Source organism: Haliotis rufescens, unplaced genomic scaffold (assembly GCF_023055435.1).
Source record: "Haliotis rufescens isolate VD_foot unplaced genomic scaffold, xgHalRufe1.0.p SCAF_92, whole genome shotgun sequence".
NCBI classification, from domain to species: domain Eukaryota; kingdom Metazoa; phylum Mollusca; class Gastropoda; order Lepetellida; family Haliotidae; genus Haliotis; species Haliotis rufescens.
In genome coordinates, this window is record NW_025964386.1 from 1,184,403 (window position 1) to 1,194,971 (window position 10,569).

The following is a 10,569-nucleotide window of genomic DNA, read 5'->3' on the forward strand; positions in this document are numbered from 1 at the left end:
AGAGATAGGTAAGGATGGAGATTCGGCTGATAGATGGAGAGTACTGGTGGTAGATTGAGTAACAGGTGATAGATGATAGACGGGTGGATAGATGGACATATAGGTGGATGGAGAGATAGGTGGTAGATGGAGAGACAGGTGGGTGATGGAGAAACCGGTGACAGATGGAGAGAAAAGTGGTTGATGGAGCGACAGGAAATAGGTGAGAGAGATGGAGAGACAGGTGTTGGATGGAGAGATAGGTGATAGATGGAGAGACGGTGACAGATGGGGAAACGGGTGTTAGATGGAGAGACAGGTGATAGATGAGAGCCATGTGATAGATGTAGAGACAGGTGATAGATAGAGAGACAGGTGATAGATGAGAGATGGGTGATGGATGGAAAGACAGGTGATAGATGAGAGACAGGTGATAGATAGAGAGACAGGTGATAGATGAGATATGGGTGATGGATGGAGAGACAGGTGATAGATTAGAGACAGTTGGGTGATGGAGATACGGTTGTTAGATGGAGAGACAGGTGATAGATGAGAGACATGTGATAGATGGAGAGACAGGTGATAGATAGAGATGGGTGATGGATGGAAAGACAGGTGATAGATGAGAGACAGGTGATAGATAGAGAGACAGGTGATAGATAGAGAGACAGGTGATAGATGAGAGATGGGTGATGGATGGAGAGACAGGTGATAGGTGAGAGACAGGTGATAGATAGAGGGACAGGTGATAGATGAGAGACAGGTGGGTGATGGAGGGACAGGTGATAGATGGAGAGACAGGTGATAGATGGAGAGTACTGGTGAGAGTTTGGTGATTGAGAGACAGGAGGGTGATGGAGAGGCAGGTGATAGATGGAGAGACGGGTGATAAATTAGAGACAGGTAATAGATGGAGAGACAGGTGATAGATGAAGAGACAGACGGTGATGGAGAGACAGGTGATAGTTGGAGAGTACTGGCGGGTGATGGAAAGACAGGTGATAGTTGGAGAGTACTGGCGGGTGATGGAGGGACAGGTGATAGATGACAGACGGGTGATAGACGAGAGACAGGTGATAGACGAGAGACGGGTGATAAATTGTAGACAGGTGTTAGATGGAGAGACGGGTGATAGATGGAGAGACAGGTGGGTGATGGAGAGACAAGTGGGTGATTGAGAGACAGGTGATAGGTGGAGAGACAGGTGATAGACGAGAGACGGGTGATAAATTAGAGACAGGTGATAGATGGAGAGACAGGTGGGTGATGGAGAGACAGGTGATAGGTGGAGAGACAGGTGATAGACGAGAGACGGGTGATAGATGGAGAGACAGGTGATAGATGGAGAGATAGGCGTTAGATTGAGAGAGGTGGGTGATGGAGAGACAGGTGATAGGTGGAGAGACAGGTGTTCTATGGAGAGACAGGCGATAGATGGAGAGACAGGTGATAGATGGAGAGACAGGTGATAGACGAGAGACGGGTGATAAATTAGAGACAGGTGTTAGATGGAGAGACAGGTGATATATGGAGAGACAGGCGGGTGATCGAGAGACAAGTGGGTGATTGAGAGAAAGGTGATAGTTGGAGAGATAGGCGTTAGATTGAGAGACAGGTGGGTATGGAGAGACAGGTGATAGATGTAGAGACAGGCGATAGATGGAGAAACAGGTGATATATGGAGAGACAGGTGATATATGGAGAGACAGGCGATAGGTGGAGAGACAGGTGGGTGATGGAGAGACAGGTGATAGGTGGAGAGACAGGTGTTCTATGGAGAGACAGGCAATAGATGGAGAGACAGGTGATACATGGAGAGACAGGTGATATATGGAGAGACAGGTGATAAGTGGAGAGTCAGGTGATAGATGGTGAGACAGGTGGGTGATGGAGGGACAGGTGATAGATGGAGAGACAGGTGGGTGATGGAGAGACAGGTGATAGATGGAGAGACAGGTGGGTGATGGAGAGACAGGTGATAGATGGAGAGACAGGTGGGTGATGGAGTGACAGGTGATAGATGGAGAGACAGGTGGGTGATGGAGAGACAGGTGATAGATGGTGAGACAGGTGGGTGATGGAGGGACAGGTGATAGATGGAGAGACAGGTGGGTGATGGAGAGACAGGTGATAGATGGAGAGACAGGTGGGTGATGGAGAGACAGGTGATAGATGGAGAGACAGATGGGTGATGGAGTGACAGGTGATAGATGGAGAGACAGGTGGGTGATGGAGAGACAGGTGATAGATGTTGAGACAGGTGGGTGATGGAGGGACAGGTGATAGATGGAGAGACAGGTGGGTGATGGAGAGACAGGTGATAGATGGAGAGACAAGTGGGTGATGGAGAGACAGGTGATAGATGAGAGACAGGTGTTCTATGGGGAGACAGGTGGGTGATGGAGGGACAGGTGATAGATGAGAGACAGGTGGGTGATGGAGGGACAGGTAATAGATGAGAGACAAGGGATAGATTGAGAGATAGATGGGTGGGTGATGGAGAGACGGGTGATAGATGGAGAGTAGGACAGGTGATAGATGGTGAGACAGGTGGGTGATGGAGGGACAGGTGATAGATGGAGAGACAGGTGGGTGATGGAGAGACAGGTGATAGATGGAGAGACAGGTGGGTGATGGAGAGACAGGTGATAGATGGAGAGACGGGTGGGTGATGGAGGGTCAGGTGATAGATGGAGAGACAGGTGGGTGATGGAGAGACAGGTGATAGATGGTGAGACAGGTGGGTGATGGAGGGACAGGTGATAGATGGAGAGACAGGTGGGTGATGGAGAGACAGGTGATAGATGGAGAGACAGGTGGGTGATGGAGAGACAGGTGATAGATGGAGAGACAGGTGATAGATGGAGAGACAGGTGGGTGATGGAGGGACAGGTGATAGATGAGAGACAGGTGGGTGATGGAGAGACAGGTGATAGATGAGAGACGGATGATAGATGAGAGACAGGTTGGTGATGGAGAGACAGGTGATAGATGAGAGACGGGTGTTCTATGGGGAGACGGATGATAGATGAGAGACAGGTTGGTGATGGAGAGACAGGTAATAGATGAGAGACAAGGGATAGATTGAGAGATAGATGGGTGGGTGATGGAGAGACGGGTGATAGATGGAGAGTAGGACAGGTGATAGATGGTGAGACAGGTGGGTGATGGAGGGACAGGTGATAGATGAGAGACAGGTGGGTGATGAAGGGACAGGTGATAGATGAGAGACAAGGGATAGATTGAGAGATAGATGGGTGGGTGATGGAGAGACGGGTGATAGATGGAGAGTACTGGTGGTAGATTGAGTAACAGGTGATAGATGGAGTGACGGGTGTGAGTGGAAATACAGTTGGGTTGGTGGAGAGACAGATGGATGATGCAGAGACAGGTAGTAGATTGAGAGACGGGTGTGTGATGGAGAGACAGGTGATAGATGGAGAGACAGATGGATTATGCAGAGACAGGTAGTAGATTGAGGGTGTGTGATGGAGATATACACGGAGATATTGATAGTCCGATACCGAACCCAATTCTAATCCCACGAGTGGTTGGAACTAACGTATTTGAGAGTTCCTTAGCTTCCGAAACACAAGGTGTTTCTTGAATTTCTTCTGTAAAATGTGAAAAAAACATGTCTATATACCAGGTATAATAAAATCATTCAAGTCAATGACTTGACCAACACCCTCCGGATTGTACTCTCGGGGAGGAACTCTGGTATACATGGTGTCCTTTTCGTGTCTAGCGGACTTCGCACACGTGTCACCTTGTCACTGTTTAGGACTGGATTAAAGCGTATATCAAGAAATTGATATGCATAGTAAAACATAATCCTGGAAAATCAATATTGGAAGTGTGTGGGTTTTGTGCACGTTATGCTTGTGGCGCTTGCCTGTCATATGGGGCATGCGTTGGGGGTAATGTGGGGGTCGGGAGTCGCAGGAAGAGGGAGTGATGCTTAGCTGTCTCTTGCAGTGGCTCATCCAGAAAGGGGGGGGGGGGGGGGGGGGGGGTGAGAGAGAGAGAGGGTTAATTTTTCCGTCGTTGTCAAAGTTGCTGGTGTCACACTGCCGTCAAGATTCATCACTAAATCAACTTTCACTAAGAATATATTCACATTGCTATGTATCCCTACTGACACGCTATTCAAAATATAAACTAACCCCCAGAAGATTACGCTGCGGTCCCTCAATAAAGAGGACGTATTCACATGATGTCAGCCACTTCACAGGATCTATTCACATATGGTCCATAAATACTAGAATCTAGGACCTATATTCATAGTTTTAAATATAAATATACCTGGTCTTGTCGAATTGTAGCTGAAAAATATCTAATTTCAAAACAAAATCCCAGCCACAACCCTCACCCCAAAACACAGCCCCGCCCCCAAAATATTAAATGGCCCGTCCCTAATGCCTGCCATTCCGATGATCTACTCACACTGCCGCCCATCCACTCGGATGGTTAATGTACACCCATGACTATCACACTGGGGATATATTCACATAATGTCTAGCATATAGAAGATCTATTCACATGATGTCTACCAGCGCAGAGCCTATTCACATAACGTCAGAATCTATTCACATGTCTACTAACACACAGAATCCATTCTCATGATATCTATAACACCGAGGATATATTCACATGATATCTACCAGTACACAGGATATATTCACGTGTCTACCAGTACACTGGAACTATTTACATGTCTACCAGTACACAGGATAAATTAACATGATGTCTACCAGTACACAAGAGATATTCACATGCCTACCAGTGCACAGGAACTATTCACATGTCTACCAGTACACAGGATATATTCACGTGTCTACCAGTACACTGGAACTATTTACATGTCTACCAGTACACAGGATATATTAACATGATGTCTACCAGTACACATGATATATTAACATGATGTCTACCAGTACACAGGATATATTAACATGATATCTACCAGTACACAGGATATATACACATGTCTACCAGTACACAGGATATATTAACATGGTGTCTACCAGTACACAGGATATGTACACATGTCTACCAGTGCACATGATATATTCACATGTCTACCAGTACACAGGATATATTCACGTGTCTACCAGTACACTGGAACTATTTACATGTCTACCAGTACACAGGATATATTAACATGATGTCTACCAGTACACATGATATATTAACATGATGTCTACCAGTACACAGGATATATTAACATGATATCTACCAGTACACAGGATATATACACATGTCTACCAGTACACAGGATATATTAACATGGTGTCTACCAGTACACAGGATATATACACATGTCTACCAGTGCACATGATATATTCACATGTCTACCAGTACACAGGGCATATTCACATGTTTACCAGTACACAGGATATATACACATGTCTACCAGGACACTGGAACTATTTACATGTCTACCAGTACACAGGATATATTAACATGATATCTACCAGAAAAAAGGGTATATCCACATGTCTATCAGTACACAGGGCATATTCACATGTCTACCAGTACACAGGCTATATCCACATGTCTACCACTACACAGGCTATATCCACATGTCTACCCCTACACAGGCTATATCCACATGTCTACCAGTACACAGAACATGTCCACATGTCTACCACTACACAGGATATATCCACATGTTTATCAGTACACAGGGCATATTCACATGTCTACCAGTACACAGGCTATATCCACATGTCTACCAGTACACAGGACATGTCCACATGTCTACCAGTACACCGGACATGTCCACATGTCTACCACTACACAGGATATATCCACATGTCTACCAGTACACAGGATATATCCACATGTCTACCACCACACAGGCTATATCCACATGTCTTCCAGTACACAGGACATGTCCACATGTCTACCACTACACAGGATATATCCACATGTCTACCACTACACAGGATATATCCACATGTCTATCAGTACACAGAACATGTCCACATGTCTACCACTACACAGGATATATCCACATGTCTATCAGTACACAGGACATGTCCACGTGTCTACCAGTACACAGGACATGTCCACATGTCTACCACTACACAGGATATATCCACATGTCTATCAGTACACAGGGCATATTCATATGTCTACCAGTACACAGGCTATATCCACATGTCTACCACTACTCAGGCTATATCCACATGTCTATCAGTACACAGGGCATATTCACATGTCTATCAGTACACAGGACATATTCACATGTCTACCAGAACACAGGAACTATCCACATTTCTACCAGTACACAGGATATATCCACATGTCTACCAGTACACAGGACATGTCCACATATCTACCAGTACACAGGACATGTCCACATGTCTACCACTACACAGGACATATTCACATGTTTACCAGTAGATAGGGTATATGATGCATTCACATGATGCATTCAATACCACATCAATTCACATGATGTCTACCCTAATGAGGATCTATTTACATGGTGTCTACCCTACCAAGGATCTAGTTACATGGTGTCTACCCTACCAAGGATCTATTTACATGGTGTCTACCCTACCGAGGATCTATTTACATGGTGTTTACCCTACCAAGGATCTATTTCCATGGTGTCTACCCTACCAAAGATCTATTTACATGGTGTCTACCCTACCAAGGATCTAGTTCCATGGTGTTTACCCTACCGAGGATCTATTTACATGATGTCTACCCTACCAAGGATCTAGTTACATGGTGTTTACCCTACCAAGGATCTATTTACATGGGGTCTACCCCACCGAGGATCTATTTACATGGTGTCTACCCTACCAAGGATCTATTTACATGGTGTCTACCCTACCAAGGATCTATTTACATGGTGTCTACCTTACCAAAGATCTATTTACATGGTGTCTACCCTACCAGGGATCTATTTACATGGTGTCTACCCTACCAAGGATCTATTTACATGGTGTCTACCTTACCAAAGATCTATTTACATGGTGTCTACCCTACCGAGGATCTATTTACATGGTGTTTACCCTACCGAGGATCTATTTACATGATGTCTACCCTACCGAGGATCTATTTACATGGTGTCTACCCTACCAAAGATCTATTTACATGGTGTCTACCCTACTGAGGATCTATTTACATGGTGTCTACCAACGCACAAGACCTATTCACATGACATTTACCATACTAAGGACCATTTCAAATGTGTATCAACACGCAGAATCTATTCACATAATGGCTACCATACTGAGAATCTATTACAAGATGCATTCAATAACGAGGATTGAACCACATTATGTCCACTTAGACTATATCGAGGATCTTTTCCCAGGATATATTCAATACCAAGAATCTATTCACATCATGTATACCATACCAAGGATCTATTTACATGGTGTCTACCAACACACAAGACTTATTCACATGACATTTACCATACCAAGGATCAACCACATGATGCATTCTTTATCGAGGATCAATACACATGATGTATTCAATATCGGGGATCAATCCACAACATTATTTCTACCATACCTAGGATGTATTCGCATGATGTCAATCAACACACAGGAACTATTCACATAATGTCTGTTAACACTCAGGATCTTTTCACATGATATCTATCTACACACAGTAACTATTCACATGATGTCTGTCAACACTTGGGGTCTATTAACATGATATCTATCTACACACAGGAACTATTCACATGATGTCTGTCAACACTCAGGATCTATTAACATGATATCTATCTACACACAGGAACTATTCACATGATGTCTGTCAACACTCGGAATCTATTCACATGATATCTATCTACACACAGGAACTATTCACATGATGTCTGTTAACACTCAGGATCTTTTCACATGATATCTATCTACACACAGGAACTATTCACATAATGTCTGTCAACACTCGGGATCTATTCACATGGTATATATCTACACACAGGAACTATTCACATGATGTTTGTCAACCCTCAGGATCTTTTCACATGATATCTATCTACACACAGGAACTATTCACATGATGTATGTCAACACTCGGGATCTATTCACACTTCTCTCTATCCACTCTGACAATATGTTTACGCTGACATTCATCCTTAATTAGCTTCAAATCAATAACCGGCATACACCATGTCAACATGATCAATTAATCCTCCAACTCACTGCACACTGTACACCACGTACAAACGAAGATAATTATATCTAGAAATAGCTGATAAAACATAAATCCTTTTTCCTCCGATCTATTTATTTAGGTCGCCATGTCAATGATGATATCAATTTTTCCACAGCGTAAATTGTGGATAACCCTTCCAAACAAACTAAACAAATACCCAATACACGTCCAATCGACCCGATACACGTCCAGCGATCATTGAATTTACGAAGGTCGAAATACGCACTGGGGTAACAGCTGACGGACCTGAAATCGACACAGATCTTCGCAACTATGTTAATCTGCTTGCGACATGACATCGCAGGACGTTGTCAATATGCGGTGGTGTATCTGTCTCAGGGTCGTCCTTACACGCATGACAAGTCGTATGTCACATCTGTCCATTAAACGCGGGGGCAGGGGCATATTAATGTATGTGACATTGTGATATTGTTTGTTTCAGCGTGTGCCATTGAAAACGAAAGGGTCGGTTGTGTATACATCCACATATATATTTCTCCCTGAAACATAACATTTCAGTCCTAAAACCTTGAAAGAAATAATACAAAATTCAGTAAATCACTTCCCCAATAAAACAAATTACACATGAAAATGTACCGTTAGACATATACAATGATAAAAAGCATAGACGTGATTTTGACATCAAAGCAACGTTTGTCTTAATAAACAGCTGCTGAAACGATCGTTTGATACATTATACACCATTGCCCCCCACGCTACAAATGATTGACCATTTTGTAAATCAAACCTGCTATCTGATGTTATTGATAACGGTGATGAAGAGGACTAGCCTCGTGGACGAATTTATGTCATCCATTTGCATGGCAACCTTGACCGAGGAATAGGCCGCCAGGTGTTCGGGGGATCTTCTCTCGGTGATGGCTCAGGTCAACGCCAATTAAGAACACCGGGGGGGGGGGGAAATTGGGCAGAAACGCCACGGGGGAGGGGCAGTATAGTTATGATGTTGTCCAGATTGACTGTTACTGAATGAGCACTGCTAACTAGCTCGCTCTCACATTAGCATAATGAAAAGATGTGAAATCATTCAACATCGCCAACACATGTGCTAGAGCTATCGCAATGATCACTCGGTTCAATATACCCATTCGGCCCAGAAATCCCTACATTCACCGTATCCCTATTGACACCGTGGGTTACGTAGCTTGGTATCGGGGAACCGACAGATCCACTAGCGTGTTGTTGGATATAGTCATCAGGATTTCCTACCCTCGAGAAATGCCCAGCAAGCGGCCATGATGCGAAGGAATCGACCGGTTTTGCCAAAGCATTGACAAGCTTGTACTGATTGCACATGAAGAATGAATGAAAAAATACATCGAGATCTCCATGAAGATTCCAACATCCTCGTTATGGTTCAAATTCCCATTTAGGCTGCTAAGCCAGCCTATACCGGCAGGCAAGCTGTCGTCTGCTACTGCTCCGATCTATACGATCATCTGTTCCTAAGAGGAAGCTTATGGGTGAACGCACGAATGGTGTATGTCAGCTTGTTGTTGTGGTCTAACGTCCCGGCATGTGTTGATGAAATATAACCCCCAACATCAGTCACAGCACACACAACACGAATAATATCAGGGCACTTTCCCGACGAACTGGAATCGGTTTCGGCGGAACGTCAGAACGAATTGACAACACTATCATTATAAATGCTATTATTAATGGAATATAGGCCAAAGCTGTATGGGGAAAATGTGCTGTTATTTCATGGACGATGCCAGGCCACCTGTCGTTCTCCATTGATAGTTCTCTCGGTAGCTATGGCAACAGATATGTGAGTATGACCCCGATGAGGGGTTGTGTATTGTAGAATTTACTTACCGAGTATACCTCTATTACGACCCGTGGTCGCTGATCAATCCATCCTTGCCTTGATGATTAGCTATCCTCTGTATACATCCAAAACCGTGGCTTCAGCTTTCACAATTCGCTTCTCTCGTTTTGCTGCTTGAGTACATCTACCCAATACATAAGTTTACTGTAGTCCAAGAAAATCTAAGTCGGGAAAATAACACATAGCAAATATACAGATTCGATAGGAAAAAACCTGTGCATAAATCACCTCGGAGTGAAAGCGAGGCCGACTACAACGCGTGCAGTCTTGACGCTCGCGGAGTCGAGGGAGGAAGCAGCAAGGTTACTCGAGAGGGACTCGGCAATTCCCGGCTCTGCTCGCCGGCATCGATTCAGCAAGGTCTGATTATGATAATGAGACGCGAATAACTAGCATCCAGTGTTACTGTCAATCGAACTCTGAACAAGTGGGTTGCTTCCAGCGAAACGTGCACTCGTGACGGGGAGGCCAGCGGGTCGTTGGAAGTCGTGTCACCGCTGTTTATGACGGCTGGTACTGGTTTTAATTAATACCTAATTTTG

The 10,569-nt window shown here is 44.3% G+C and overlaps 1 protein-coding gene across 1 annotated transcript in view; it reads right to left on the bottom strand.

Annotated features, from left to right (window-relative positions):
* LOC124135612 (regulator of G-protein signaling rgs-2-like) overlaps positions 1-10,353 on the bottom strand; it is a 132,310-nt gene extending 121,957 nt beyond the window's left edge. The window contains exon 1 of the mRNA XM_046501021.2: positions 10,015-10,353. The gene's annotated coding sequence lies outside the window, so the exon portion shown is untranslated. The remainder of the gene's footprint in view (positions 1-10,014) is intronic.
* Positions 10,354-10,569: the final 216 nt, after the last annotated feature.